Below are 14,736 nucleotides of genomic sequence, written 5' to 3'. Positions count from 1 at the left end.
GTACTTTAATAGGTGCTAGAGATACACTGTCTATGACCTCAGGGAGCTTACCATCAAGATGTTAAGTTTGGGAAATGCTAGGTTAATTGAGATAAAACCTTCTTGGGTAGGGCTATTGTATGTAGGTGTGTGTGTATATATATGTGCATTTAGCTGAAGGATTTCCAGATCTTTCAATATCCTTGAGTCTGGAGATCTAGAGAGAATAGTGTATGGAGACTTCTTTTACAGATTAGCAATAGGAACTATTGTTTAAATTTAGAGATACTGCACCTGAGGGGCGCCTGGGTGGCTCAGTCAGTTAAGCAACCGACTTCGGCTCAGGTCATGATCTCCCAGTTGGTGAGTTTGAGCCCTGCGTTGGGCTCTGTGCTGACAGCTCAGAGCCTAGAACCTGCTTCAGATTCTGTGTCTCCCTCCCTCTCTGCCCCTCCCCTGCTTGCACTCTGTCTCTTGCAAAAATAAATAAACATTTAGAGATATTGCACCTGACAAATTGGCTAGAGGTTGAAGACAAAATATTATGCATTTCATTTGAAAATGTAAATATTGACTGTTCAAACAAAAATTTCTCTTATGTTTCCTGACTTTGTCAGACACCATATATAATAATGGTAGCCAATTTGTGGATTACAGAGATATTGGAGGTTATCTATGGCTCATCTAGTCTCAGTAGTTAGTAGGGCTTGTACATATATATGACCACTGTGATTAAGAAAATATAAAACCATTTAAAGCTGTTCAGTCATGTTGTTATTACATACTTTATCAATGTCTGTCATTTATAGAATGTCTATCATGTAGTTGTGTTCATATTTTTTTTTTAAGAAAGGATTCTCAGATATACATTATAATACCGATTTACCTTTAAATTTTGACCGTAACTATTTTGCTCTAATGTTTTCTCCTTAAACTGGAACTTCTTCAAAGTTAAGAAAACAATTATATTTACCATAGCATTAGAAAGAGTAAAATACTTAGGAATTAATATAGCCAAGAAGGTGAAGGACTCGTGCAATAAAAATGACAAAACATTGCTGAAATAATTAAAGAAGACACAGAAAATTTAATATTGTTACAGTGGTCATGCTAGCCAAAGTGATCTGTAGATTTAATGCAACTTCTCTCAAAATCCCAATGACATTTTTTACAGAAAGAGAAAAATCTCAAGGAACCTAGAATAGCCAAAAAATACTGAAAAAGAACAAAGCTGGAGAACTCATACTTTCTGATTTCAAAGCTTACCACAAGGCTATAGTAATCAAAACAGTGTGGTACTGACAGAAAGACAGACATTTCACTCTGTAAAGTGCATGGAATAGTCGAAACTATTGAGACAGAAAGTGAAATGATGGTTGCCAGGGGCTGAGGGGACAGGGGAATGAGGAGTTAGTGTTTCATGGCTATTGAATTTCATTTTTTCAATATGAAAAGAGCTCTGGAGATGGGTGGTGGTGATGTTTGCACAACAGTACGAATGTACTGAATATCACTGAGCTGTACACTTAAAAATGGTTATTTAAAATAGTGTACTTTATGTTATCTGCATTTTGCCATGATCCAAAAACTGGGGAAAAAAGGTAAAAATGATTTTTCAAAAATTATGGTAGAACATTGACTTTGTAGTTGTTAAAGACTTCAGCCTATACCACTTAAGCTTTCTGTTCTTTCTCACCCTTTACTCTTTACCACTGTTTTTGTTTTGCCTCACTTCAGGGCTTCTGGCACCAAAAAAAGTTAATGTTTGAAGCTCTTGAAAAGCGGGTGCATTTATTTGCAGCCCTTTTATACATAGTGACAGTATTTTACTTCCCCATTGCCATCCCCAGTCTGAACCTGCATTGAAGGGATTTATTACCAATGAACACCTAGTAGTCAGGGCCTCCTCTTTGCCTCGGGACACTCACCACCTGTGAGAGGCTCCCCCAAAGATTACTCAACCTTCTGGGAACCATTTCACTTCTCCTGAAGGTTTGTCACTTTCCACCCCCACCACCTCAATGTATACATGTCAGCTATTCCACCTGGAGTCTACAATAGTTTTCTCATCTAAATTGGCCTTCATTCTAAACAAATCAAAGATGGAAGGGTTACATGAGGGAACCGGATCCTAAAATGTGCACTAATTAGAACGCTTCATATCCAGAAGCTCACGACCTCTCCTGTCTCTGACTTCCCCTGAAATAATAACCAGTGACTCAGATCAGAGTGTCTCAGGGACTGACGTTCCTTTTGGTTCATTGGAGGGCTGCATTTAGCTTAAACTAACTCCCCAAAGCCAGGAAATAGTCTCTTAACAGATGAAGTGTTCTGTTGACACCAGAAAAAATGCAAAGCATAATGTGGTATCTATTCATCAGCCACCAGAGCACCTAAGGCAAGTGGGTTCTTTACAAAACCTATTTGATGAGAATTGCCTGATCAACCATAGGAGAGATAAAGTAGGATAAGTGAACATTCCTTAGAAGTATCTCTTGCAGTTCAGCTGATGTATAATTGTGTTTCTGAGCTACCCAAACCAAATCAGTAACGGTCTTCATTTATTACGTTCTTACAGTTGATCAGGTTCAGAACTGAGCAACTCCATAGTCCTTTTTCTTTTCTGATGCTAGTATGAAATAGCATAAAAGCAACTAACTGGCCAAGATAGAGTGATATATCCCTTTTGCTCCTCTTCTCCCTAGATAAATCGGTGAGAAATTGCATTTTCTTATGTTCAACCTACTTGATAATAAAGATCCAAATCCAAATGTCACACAATATAAATAATAGACTAATTATTTGGAATCCACTATAAACTGAAATATTAGAAAGCATGAGATATGACTGTCATTTCATTTAATGGTCGTTTCTTTCTTAGTTTCCTTGGTAATTTAAAGTGTTCACATCATAAGAATGAAGGCATGTAAGAGTTACACTTGTGACCAAGGTAGAATGAAAGAGTCTAGATCTATCCCCTTACCAGAAATTACTGGAAAATTGGACAAAGTGTATTAAACAATGGCTTTAAAGTACCTGGAAGTCAGGTGAGAAAACATAAGAGATACCTGACAGGAAATAAACAAGGTGAGCCCCACCGTTGTCCCAATTTACTGCCAAGAAAGTTTCCAGGCCATAGTGCCATATGTCCAAGCCATGGATGAACTGAAGCTCTCAGTCACTGCTGGTGGTCATATAAAGGGCTCAGTGACTTTGGACAATTTAACAGTTTCTTTAAGAAGTTAAACATACACATACCATGAGATCCAATCCTTTTACTCTTATTTGCCCAATAGAATGAAAGCATATGTCCTTAGATTTGTATGTGACTACTCATAGCATCTTTATTTGCAATGGCTAAAAAACTGGACACCAACCAAATGTCCATCAAGAGATGAATGGATAACACACTGATAAAATACATACAACAGAATTCTACTCAACAATTAAAAGGAATAATCTGTTGATACTTACAACAGCATGGATAAATCTCAGAGAAAGAAGCCAGACTAAATACAGTACATACTCCCCTTATATAAAATTCTGGAAAACCCATATTTTTTTATTTAATTTTTTAAATGTGTATTTATTTATTTTTGAGAGAGGGACAGAAGAGAGAGACACAGAATCTGACGCAGGCTCCAGGCTGTGAGCTGTCAGCACAGAGCCCAACACAGTGCTGGGACCCACAAACCACGAGATCATGACCTGAGCCAAAGTCAGATGCTTAAGCCACTGAGACACCCCGGCGCCCTGAAAATATATAGTAATCTATAGATTACTGATAGAAAGAATATCAGTGGTTGGCTGTGAGTGGGGGCAGAGGTGGAGGAGGGGCAGATGACACAGTGACACAAGGAATATTTTGGAGATGATGAATATGTTCATTGTTTTTCCTGGGGCAGTGGTGTCACAGGTGTATGCATATGTCAAAAGTAGCCAAAAATATTGTACACTTTTAATATGTGAAGTTTATTGTGTGTCATTTTAAAGTATGTTTTAAATGTTTGATATTGTGGTAAAAGATACATGATAGAAAATTTACCATTTTGATCATTTTTAACTGTACAGTTCAGTGACATTAAGTACGTTCATGTTGTTTGTCGCAACCATCACCAGAATTTTTTTCATCTTCCAACTCTGGACACATTATTATGTGTCACTCGTATCTCAATAAAGACGCTGGGGGGAGAAGAGGAGCAGGAGAAGGAAAAGCCACCACAAAGTGACAATTTTTTTTTAGCTAGAGGGGCTCCTGGATGGCTCAGTTATTTGAGCCTCCAACTTCAGCTCAGGTCATGATCTCACAGTTGGTGAGCTCCAACCCCACATAAGGCTCACTGCTGTCAGCCTGTTAGCCTGCAGCTTGCTTCGGATCCTCTGTCCCCCTCTCTGTGCTCCTCCCCAGCTTGTGCTCACCCAAAAATAAATAAATAGCAAATAGTTTATGAGACACTAACCTAATTATTTGTCATGTATAAGAGCTGATTGCACCTCAGGGCCTTGGGCAAAGCCTCCTGTGCATCTGACATCCTCTAGTCCTCAGGAGAATCCTGTGAGGTGTAAACAGTGTTACAATACCTATTTTACACATGAATGGACCCAGGAATTCTTTTTGGGGAGAAGAATGAATGAAGTTACTTTTCTAAGTTTATTTAGCCAGGAAACCGGTGAAGCCATGTTTCAAACCCAGGCAGTCCCTTGCTATTTCAGCTCCCTGTGTCCGAGGCTCATTTTTCAATGATGACAAAATAGGTGCACTAATGATTTTACTTCATTGTGAGGACTGAGAAGGAAACAAAAGTATCTAAAAATCTAAACCAGCCTTGTTCTTTCTCATCATTCGTTTTCACCTAATAAGTTTCAGGATATGTAGGTTTCAAGCACTGCTCCAGAAACTGGGATACAAGTACAAACATGGCCCCTGCGAAGTCTCATGGAGTCCATGAATTGTAGCAATTCTGGGATACATGTCATAGTGCAAGGGCACACAATTTACAGTAGCTATTTTGACAGGCAGCTGGAGCAGGGGTTGGGGTCTAAGCAGGGGAGTCACTTCAGAAAATCTTCATGGACTACTGTACATTTAATCCACGTCTTGAAGTGTTGGTCCTTTTTTTCTAGATAAACAAAGGTGGGAGACAGGGAAAGAAGTTTGCAAGTTACAGAAGTGAAAAATATGAAGGCAAGAAGATGTTCTAAAAGAGCAGATGTTTTCAAAGGTAGAAGCCACAGGGGAATTAACTTTTAAGATGATTCGTTGTAAGGAAAATCATCAATATTTGAGTTGGAAATTTCTGGAATGTGCAAAGTGTTCATTACGAGCTCATCAGGCTATCGTAATTTCCAGAAATAATTAAAACTGAAACACGTTGTGCTTTGTGGCCAAGAGGTAACAAAAATAGATGAACTTGAGGAGGCTCTCTGTGATATACACTTCAGGTCACGATGTGTGACCTAGGATTGCTAAGTGCATGGTATCTCTAAGTGCTATATCAGTAAGATGAAAACACTTGGAGTCAGGACTAGATTTTACATGGCAACAAGACTGCCTCAAAGCTATTTTAACAAATGAACTGATGTTCATTAAACATGCTTTACAAACTTTAGACTTTCATGAAAATGCCACAAAACCGGTTTTCAAAATCCCAATTTCTCTTTATTTAAGGAAATGGAGCACTTGAAATGCCAAAACTTTTACTGATCAGTTTCCCCTTCCGGAGTCCTATTCTTATGAAATCACTGCCTTGCTTTTGTTGGAAAATTTTAGGTTTGTATTTTTTAGTACCGTATAAACAGGGGTTTCTCAGTTATCTTCTCAAACGATTGCTGTTTTTGTTTTTATAGATTATTGACCCAATTTGTAAACATTACGTTAACTTTAGAGAGACCTCCAAAGACAGTTTTTTTTTTAAGGCCAGAATTTCCTCAAGATTTTGAGGTTCCAGTTTGTGTTTATTATGACTACCTCTGAGACTGATAGGAGTCTGAGAACATGGGTAACGTTATTACAAAATGTCCCACTGAACTTATTTCAAGAACATTACTATCTGTGAGGGCTAATACCCAAGGCTGATGCTATCATGTTGTTAAGTTTGAAGCATGGGGGGGGAGGGGGGGGGAGGGGGGGAGGTAAAAGGAAGCATTTAATGGAATAAAAGCAATGAAACAAAACACCAATTGATTTCTCTGTGTTCTTGCGTAAAATGGAATGAGGTTGAAGACAAATTATCAAAATAAAAATAATATGTCCCCAGAACTGAATTTATCAGAATGTCCGGGATGGGAAGGACTTACAGAGCACTTTTCTAAGTTCGAGGCCACACAAATGTGGTAAGTAGTTTTACCACACACTTCCCCCTCCCTCCCTTTTTTTTTTTTTTTTTTTTTTTTTTTTTTAAGGAGGGTGGGAGCAGGGCAGTTCTTGTTCTGTTCAGCTTCAGTTTAATAAAGAAGAAAGAAAATAGTAGTAATAAATGGGCCCCTATCTAAATAGTAACAACTTCCTGGGAAAGTTACAATATTCTTTGGAAATTCAGTTGCAGCCTATCATGGGAATATATGATTATATAGAGACATAGAAGGTATGTGGTACATGGAAAAGTAGCAGTGGAGGAATCAGTTATATTTTGGCTGCTTGAGGGACTGTCCTTCCTCTCTGAATTTTACTTTTCTCTTCTGTGAAACTAGAATAATAATACCTCCTTTTCAAAGTTATCATGAAGATATGCTTGGCCTACATTAGGTGCTCAATGATTGGTGGCTATTATGACTATTATTTTTGTTGTCATTATTATTTTTATTACTAGTATAATCATATTTGGAAAATGAAATAGAGAAATTTAGAGTTCATCTGAGATTATGGTATCTTTTGGACCAATACTACCCTGGAAGCAAAATATTTTGGTTTCCATACCAGGGGGATAGTATAATGATTAGATTTGTCACCAAAATAGAAGTTAAAAATTAATGCCAGCACTGTGCATTTACTTTAACCAACGACAACATCCTTTTTAAAATTTAACGGTGGTTGTCCTATTCAATTTAGAAACTACTGTTGGCTGCAAACTTCTTGAGTGTAACTTTACCCAGCATTTTAGGTTAAAATTGTTCTAAAACTATTATTTCAAGATGGCTACCAGCACTGCCCCATGTCAGCCACCAGCAGCCAAGGGAGTCCAGCACCCCCAGGGGTCTTCGCCTGAGGCCACAAGTCCTCCTGCACTTTTACTAATTACAACTTGGGATATAGTAGATAGTGTAATGTTTTGTTTATATTAATTAATACAGCAGTAGGTATGGGTAGGGAAACTTCTAAATCAGTAAAGAACGTTTGCTATAAGACTATTCCGTTTCCGGGGCACCTGGGTGGCTCAATCCGTTAAACGTACAACTTCAGCTCAGATTCAAGCCCGCATGGGGCTCTGTGCTGACAACTCAGAGCTTGGAGCCTGCTTCCTACTCTGTGTCTCCCGCTCTCTCTGCCCTCCCCCGCTCACACACTCTCTCTCTCTCTCTCTCTCTCTCAAAAATAAATAAAACATTAAAAAAATTTTTAAAAGACTATTCCATTTCCTATGGAACATACTTGCACAAAAGGAAAAAAATTGACTTTTCAAGGAAGTGGAAAACTTTTGAGAATATTAAACTATAAATCCCAGGGTGTTTTTAGAAAAGTTATCTCTTAGATGTGTGGAGACAAAATTCAGTTTTGCAATTGCTAGTATTATGACGAGTGTTTTAGAACAACTGGCAGATAATTGCAGGATGTTTTTGCGAATCATTTATTTTTTTTTCCAATATATGAAATTTATTGTCAAGTTGGTTTCCATACAACACCCAGTGCTCATCCCAAAAGGTGCCCTCCTCAATACCCATCCTCCACCCTCCCCTCCATCCCACCCCCCATCAACCCTCAGTTTGTTCTCAGGATTTGTTTTTGTTTTTGTTTTTTTACGTTTATTTTTGAGACAGAGAGAGACAGAGTATGAACGGGGGAGGGGCAGAGAGGGAGACACAGAACCGGAAGCAGGCTCCAGACTCTGAGCCATCAGCCCAGAGCCCCACACGGGGCTGGAACCCACGGTCTGTGAGATCGTGACCTGAGCTGAAGTCGGACGCTTAACCGACTGAGCCACCCAGGCGCCCCTGTTTTCAATTTTTAACAGTCTCTTATGCTTTGGCTCTCTCCCACTCTAACCTCTTTTTTTTTTTTTTTCTTTTTCTTCTTTTCTTCCTTCCCCTCCCCCATGACGAATCATTTAAATATAAAATGTTGACACTATTTTTCTTAAAGCTGCAGAGCTGATATATATATAGCCTACTGATAAAACAATACTTTCTGATTGTTTTCTTCTTACAGATTAATTATCCCAATCATCACTTAACTATATCTCCCAATTTAAGTGCAATTTTAATTTGAAGTGAACCCTTCAAAAAAAATGAATCCCTAAATATCAAGTGTTTTAAATAAACTAAATTTAAATCCTATATCTAATCTTTCTTTCATTAAAAAAAAAAAGTTTCTAGTCATTTAAGTCAAAATTGGACCTTCCAAATGGAGTTGCTGTGTACCTATTTCCATCCTTAAACCACACATTTGGCTCACAAATCAAGTAATTATGTGTACAAAGGGATCTGGGAAGTGCAATCACTTCACTGGCACATGTAAGTAAAATATGGATGCTCAATTTCCATCGTAATGCATGCAAATGATAGACCCACACACACAGGCATTATAACTGCCCCTACGCACAGCCTGTCACTTTGGCTTTTGAATTTAAAGAGATATCCTATTCCTCTGAGCATGTTGAACAACATTCAGCAGAATTCTCTCCAATTCTATTTTTGTTTAAATCTCTTATGTTCATTTCTAAGTAAGCAAATATTGAATGTGGGTACTTAACATTTTTTTTATCTTTTGCCTGAGAATGTTGATATATTATTGTATTTCATTTTAGAGTAAAACTGGCGTATTATCTCCCTTGGGTTCTATAATCCTTGTAGGGCTTCAGATTTACTATGATTTACTAAAAGGATGTCCTAACCTTCTTGACACTCCCTGTCCTCATCTGAGAAATGGTACACATTCATGGCTGCCGTGGACAGAACAGAGGCTGTCCACCGTGCAGTGCGAAAGGTGTTTGCACAACTCTACACAATAGCTCAGCTCTATCAGTTAAGATATAGGTCTTATCTTTGTAACAGAGGCTCAAAATTAGAGTGACTTAACAAGCTGTAAGTTTATTTCTCTCTCATAAAACAATCTGATTAAATGTAAGCAGATCAACAGGTCAACATTGGCATGGCAAACATTCAGTGCCCGTGAGTGTGAGTACTCCCTTTCTCTTGCTTTTCTGCCGTCCCTCTGCTGTTGCCCTTATACATATGATCCAAGAAAGCCACCTGCCACATCGACATTTTAGGCAGCAGGATGAGGGAAGAAGGGAAGAGGGACCATGTTGCCATCCTTGAAGGACATGTCCTAGAAGTTGTTCACATCATTTCCTCCCCTGTCTTATTGGCAAGAAATGAATCATGTGGTCTTTCCTGCCTGCAGGAGAATCTGGGAAATGTCATTTTTCCAGTAGTGATGATTCAAGCATTCTAGGACAGATATGTGACGTAGTGAGCAGACATGTAGTTGGGGGAAGTATATTGATTATATTTCCTTATTTTCTATATTCCTGATGCACTGACATTTAGAGCCTTAATCAAGAGACTACCCTTCCTGGAGCTAGCTAATTCTTAGAAATGGCGAACAACTCTCCTGGGAGTGTGCTGTCGATATACAAACCCACCAATCCAGAGCCCACACCCCCAACCAACTCCTTTATCAAGCTCATACACCAAGCCAGTACCCGCCCCAGAACTCCCCAGGGCCAGGTACCTGACCACTAGAGACCATCTCTGTAGCCCAAAGACTGCCAAAACTATTCAAACTATCCAATCCTAAAGTTTTCAGTGTAGCTACCCTGTCTCACCCATAACTTGCCACACATAAAATAAAATAAAATAAAATAAAACAAAATAAAATAAAATCTAATAATAGACTTTGGGCCATGCTCTGCTTTCACCCCCGGCTCCTGACCGTTCCTGTCCTTCTCTGTGTGGCCCTTTGTGACATGCAATACATCTATTTCTAGAGATCTGTGAATGCAGACTACTTCCTTCATGATGATCATTTCCATATCTGATGTCTTACAATATCTAATGAAAACAAATGCTGGGTACATTTCCAACTTGGGGAACAACTAGAAGTCTCTGTCAGAAGGCCTATTATAATCTTCCACATATATTGCACAGTGATTATTCCAGGATTAAGTGTCCAGTGAATACTAACTTTGTAACTTTGTAAATACCAACATTCTGTACAAATATAAAGACAGTTATTCAATCCAAGAGTAAAAATATCTTGAATAGGAATATTTAGCTTTTTAACATTAATTGTGTCATGCAGTTGAAATAATAACCTTCATCTCAAACTTTCATTCAGATTTAGTAAACACTGTCAAAGGAATGGCTAGGGTTGGAGATATGAATGATGAAATCTCATCCTAGTAGTTGGTGGCAAAGGGGCAAATAGAAACTAGATCCCCCAAGTTTTAGAAATTTTCTAGTCTTCTTGTCTTTATTTGGTTGATGGTATTGATGGTGGAAATTTCTACCATGAATTACAAAATTTTACTTGGTTTTCATTTTTACTACCTTTAATTTTTATCATTGAGCACCCAAGTGGGAAAACTGAAAAGATAGATTCTTCCACTTTGTTGCCTGTAAGTATTAACACTGAAGAGAGAGTTTTGTCTTATCCAAACTATTTCTCAGCTGTTGAACTTGAAATGCCACACTTATTACAAGGAAAAATCTCCCAGTAAAAACTGTAACAAAAAATATAATACAATTAATTCATATGACATAACTGGTCATGTGGCCAACAAACTTACTGCCTATGAGAATGACTAGTGGACTTTTTTATATTATACATTCCTGGGTTTCAGTCACAGAAAATTCTAATTTAGTAAGTGTGAGGAAGGGCTCAGTCATCTGCATTTTTACAAGCATCACCAGTAAGTTTTTTTAAATATACATTTACATTTCTTTGGTAACACCTTTGAGATAATAATTCGCATACCATACAATTCACCCATTTATATTACATGCTTTTTATTATATTCACAGAGTTATGCATCCACCAACACTAACATAATCCAGACCATTTTTATTACCACAAAAAGAAATACCACACCCATTAGCAGTCAACCCCATATCCCCTTACTCCTAGGCCATACCCCATAGCTCTAGGCAGCCCTATTAATCTACCTTCTGTTTCTATAGATTTGGCTTTTCTGGACATTTCATATAAGTGGAATCATACAATATGTGGTCTTTTGTGTCAGGCTTTTTTCTCTTATGTGGTCTTTTGTGTCAGGTTCATCAATGTTGTAGCATGTCTCGGTACTTCACTCCTTTTTATTGCTGAATAATATTCCCTTGCATGGATATACCATTATTTGTTTATTTTTTCATCAGCTGATAGACATAAAAGTTGTTCCCATTTTTGGAACATTGCTACTAGGAACATCTGTGTGCACGTTTTTATGTTGACATATGTTTTCATTTCTCTCAGATATATATCTAAGAGTGGAATTGCTAGGGCACATGGGTAACTTTGAGAAACTACCAGACCATTTTCCAAAGTGGCTGCACCATCTTACATTCCCACCAACAGTGTATAGTTTTCTAAACTCTGCATATTCTCACCAACGTTTGTTGTTATCTGACATTTTGATTCTAGCCATCTTGGGGCACCTGGGTGGCTCAGTGGGTTAAGCATCCGACTTCGGCTCAGGTCATGATCTTGTGGTTTGTGAGTTCGAGCCCCACGTCGGGCTCTGTGCTGACAGCTCAGAGCCTGGAGCCTGTTTCAGATTCTGTGTCTCCCTCTCTCTCTGACCCTCCCCCGTTCATACTCTGTCAATCCCTGTCTCAAAAATAAATAAACATTAAAAAAAAATTTGATTCTAGCCATCTTAGTGGGTGTGAAGTGGTATCTATCTCATCGTGGTTTTGAATTGTATTTTCCAGATGGCTAATGACATTGAGCACCTTTCATGTGTTTACTGCTTATTTGTATGTCTTCTTTGGAGAAATGCACATTTATACACTTTGTTCATTTTTAAAAATTAGGTTGTCTTTTTGTTATTGAGTTGGAATAGTTCTTTATCTCTTCTAGATCAAAGTTTCTTCTCAGATATATGATTTGAAAAAATTGTGTCCTATATTTTCTGGGTTGTCTTTTCACCTTCTTGATGGTGTCCTTTGGCACCATGAATGTTTTTAGTTGTGATGAAGTCCCATTTTTAAATTCTTCCCTCTATTGCTTGTGACTTTGGTGTCACAGCTATAAAATACAAACTCTTTTCTACAGTAGCACAAGGTATACATTGAAAAATGCTGATCTAGTTGCAGATGGTCCTTGACTTGGACCAGTTCATTCATTTGGAGCCTGCTCTTGTGGATTTATTGAGAGCTATCCTCTGTAGAAAGATTAGCCTAAGCCATGCCCCAGTAACAAGACACTGCCTTCCATTTATTTATTCATCTAGTGGCTATCCAAGCATTGCAGGCATTGTGAAAATTAGAAAGAGGTGCCAGCTGTGGGAAGACAGAGTCCCTTGATACAAGTCTTGGTAGGTTGTGTCAGAGGTGGAGGACAATTTGCCCCTTGCTCCTGTCTATTATAGACCTGTGCTGGGTCAATGGCTTAACTAGCAGAGCTTGGATGCTCTTTCAACCCCTGCTCATTTGCTTGGCTGGACCCTTGTATAGTGCAAAGACTCCAGAGCCGTACATGGTGGCCCTGGCCACTTTCCTAGGTGCTTTATTTTGTTACCTCGTCAAATCTTGCTGTTAACTCTGTTGTATAGGTATTGTTACCACTCTTTTGCCAGTGGGGAAACTCCGGCAAGTCAGTTGGCTTGCTCCAATTCACAAAACTAGTAAGTAGCAGACCTGAGATTTATGCCCCCATCCTATGACTTCAGTTCTAAAAGGCTTTCCACTGTGCCACCTTTGGTATTCTGTTTGTCACTCAGGTTTTAAGACCTTAAAGCTTATTAAATTCCTCCATCTGAAACCAGATCAGGAACTTCCAGACATGTTGGGAACCTATTTACCTTACTGGAGTCTGTACTCACATTACTACTTCCTTCCCATTGCATCCCTATATCAAACACCTGGCCTTTTGAATTTAGGACTTCCAGAGGCTTGGCAGTGTTTCTTTCCCCTTATTGCTGAACGATAGCCAGATCTCCTCTTCCATAATGCAGTTGCCAAAATGCTATGAATCAGAAGAAATCCTGGAATTTGGTATGGAATTGCCTTATCACTGGAATGCCTAGAAGCTTTTTATTCAAATGAGACATAAAAGTCTAGGGTATGAAGACATGCACACATATAGTTACATAAGGGCGCAGATAGAAAGCCAAGGGGCAATGGCAGAGGAGACTGGAGGGAAAGCCTTTTGTAATTTCTTTCTTGCTGGACAAACCCATTTTCTCCAGTAAGATACATCTTGCTGCATTTTTAGACAACCTGATAGCCCATTTTTCTCCTCACTAGCATCTCTCACACTGCCTTCCATCAAACTATATGCCACTATTTTTTTGTAGATAGCACTGTTTCTTCTCTTCTCCTCAAGGGAGAGGTGAAGGGGAGACTCTAAGACAAGAAGTCACAGAAATTGAGGATGTTTGTAAGAAGTGGAGCTTAATATATCCATTCAGAAAAGGAATTTGTTGATCAGCCTTGTGCCTACTCTACAGGAGCAAAAGTATTTGGTGAGAAGTAATTGGAAGGAGATAGGGCATGGGTAGCCTGCCTTCCCACTGTTTGGTCTGGCAAAGACTAGGATTTGGGGATTTTTTTGTTTGTTTTTGTTTTTTATAAACTAAATGATAGAGCAGGAAGTAGTTGCAGTCAAGCTGCTTTGCTGGTGTCCCCAAGAGTGTCCTGTCAGACTAGGGGACGACAGCAGCAGGTGATATGGGGCTTATCAACGGAGATTGAGTTGAGGTGAGTGAAAGAAGAAGCACAGTTGCGTGCACCCCCCTAGGGCAGGGAATTGCCCAGGGAGGATGTCCTTTAAAGACTCCGGGAAAGTGCACTCGTGTCCCCTAGGTGGCCAGCACTGGGGCACCTGACACACCAAGAGCATCAGCTGTCAGTCACTGTTATCCAGGGAAGCTTTAATGATCCCAAAGAGGATTATTATAGCAGCCGGTAACTAAGAGGGACTTGTCCCTTTCCTTCACCCTCACTTCTGTCTCTTCATGGCAGAAATGCTAAAGCCTAGGAGAGAGCAAGTATGGAGATCCCAGAGCAGCCTGCCCAGCCCTGCCCCATACCCCTGTCAGGCAGGAGCAGGAAGAGTAAAAACACGGACATCCGCCCTCCCCAATTCATGTCTCTTGAGCCACAGGCATAGAAGCTTTGGTGGAAGGAAAGCCTTAATTAGTATATGGGATTAGCATTTTGAACTACGTAAAAATAGGCGTACATTAATGAAAAGTGTACAGATAGTTATGGAACCTTACTCCCAATGGGAAGGAGACATTTGACATAGCAGTCTGAGCAGTGAATGGAAACAAAAACAGTAGCATTCAGGTTTTTCTTTTTTGACCTGGAATCTGCCAAACAACCTGGTTTCAAGCAACCTAATTCTTCATTCACCTTTGCTTTTTACTGTTCCCGCTC

The 14,736-nt window shown here is 39.1% G+C and overlaps 1 protein-coding gene across 5 annotated transcripts in view; it reads left to right on the top strand.

Annotated features, from left to right (window-relative positions):
• XRCC4 (X-ray repair cross complementing 4) overlaps positions 1 to 14,736 on the top strand; it is a 317,922-nt gene that overhangs the window by 293,860 nt on the left and 9,326 nt on the right. Inside the window, exon 11 of one of the 5 annotated variants that reach the window (XR_013556203.2) lies at positions 5,104 to 6,037. The exons of 3 other annotated variants lie outside the window; for them this stretch is intronic. The gene's annotated coding sequence lies outside the window, so the exon portion shown is untranslated. Of the gene's footprint in view, positions 1 to 5,103; positions 6,038 to 14,736 lie in introns of those variants that run through there. One more of the 5 variants, XR_013556205.2, reaches the window with a different exon arrangement.

The sequence above is a fragment of the Panthera onca genome, chromosome A1, assembly GCF_046562875.1.
Source record: "Panthera onca isolate mPanOnc1 chromosome A1, mPanOnc1 haplotype 2, whole genome shotgun sequence".
Taxonomy (NCBI): domain Eukaryota; kingdom Metazoa; phylum Chordata; class Mammalia; order Carnivora; family Felidae; genus Panthera; species Panthera onca.
The sequence above is the reverse complement of the archived record's forward strand: the minus strand, read 5'-3'. Positions and strand labels throughout refer to the sequence as shown.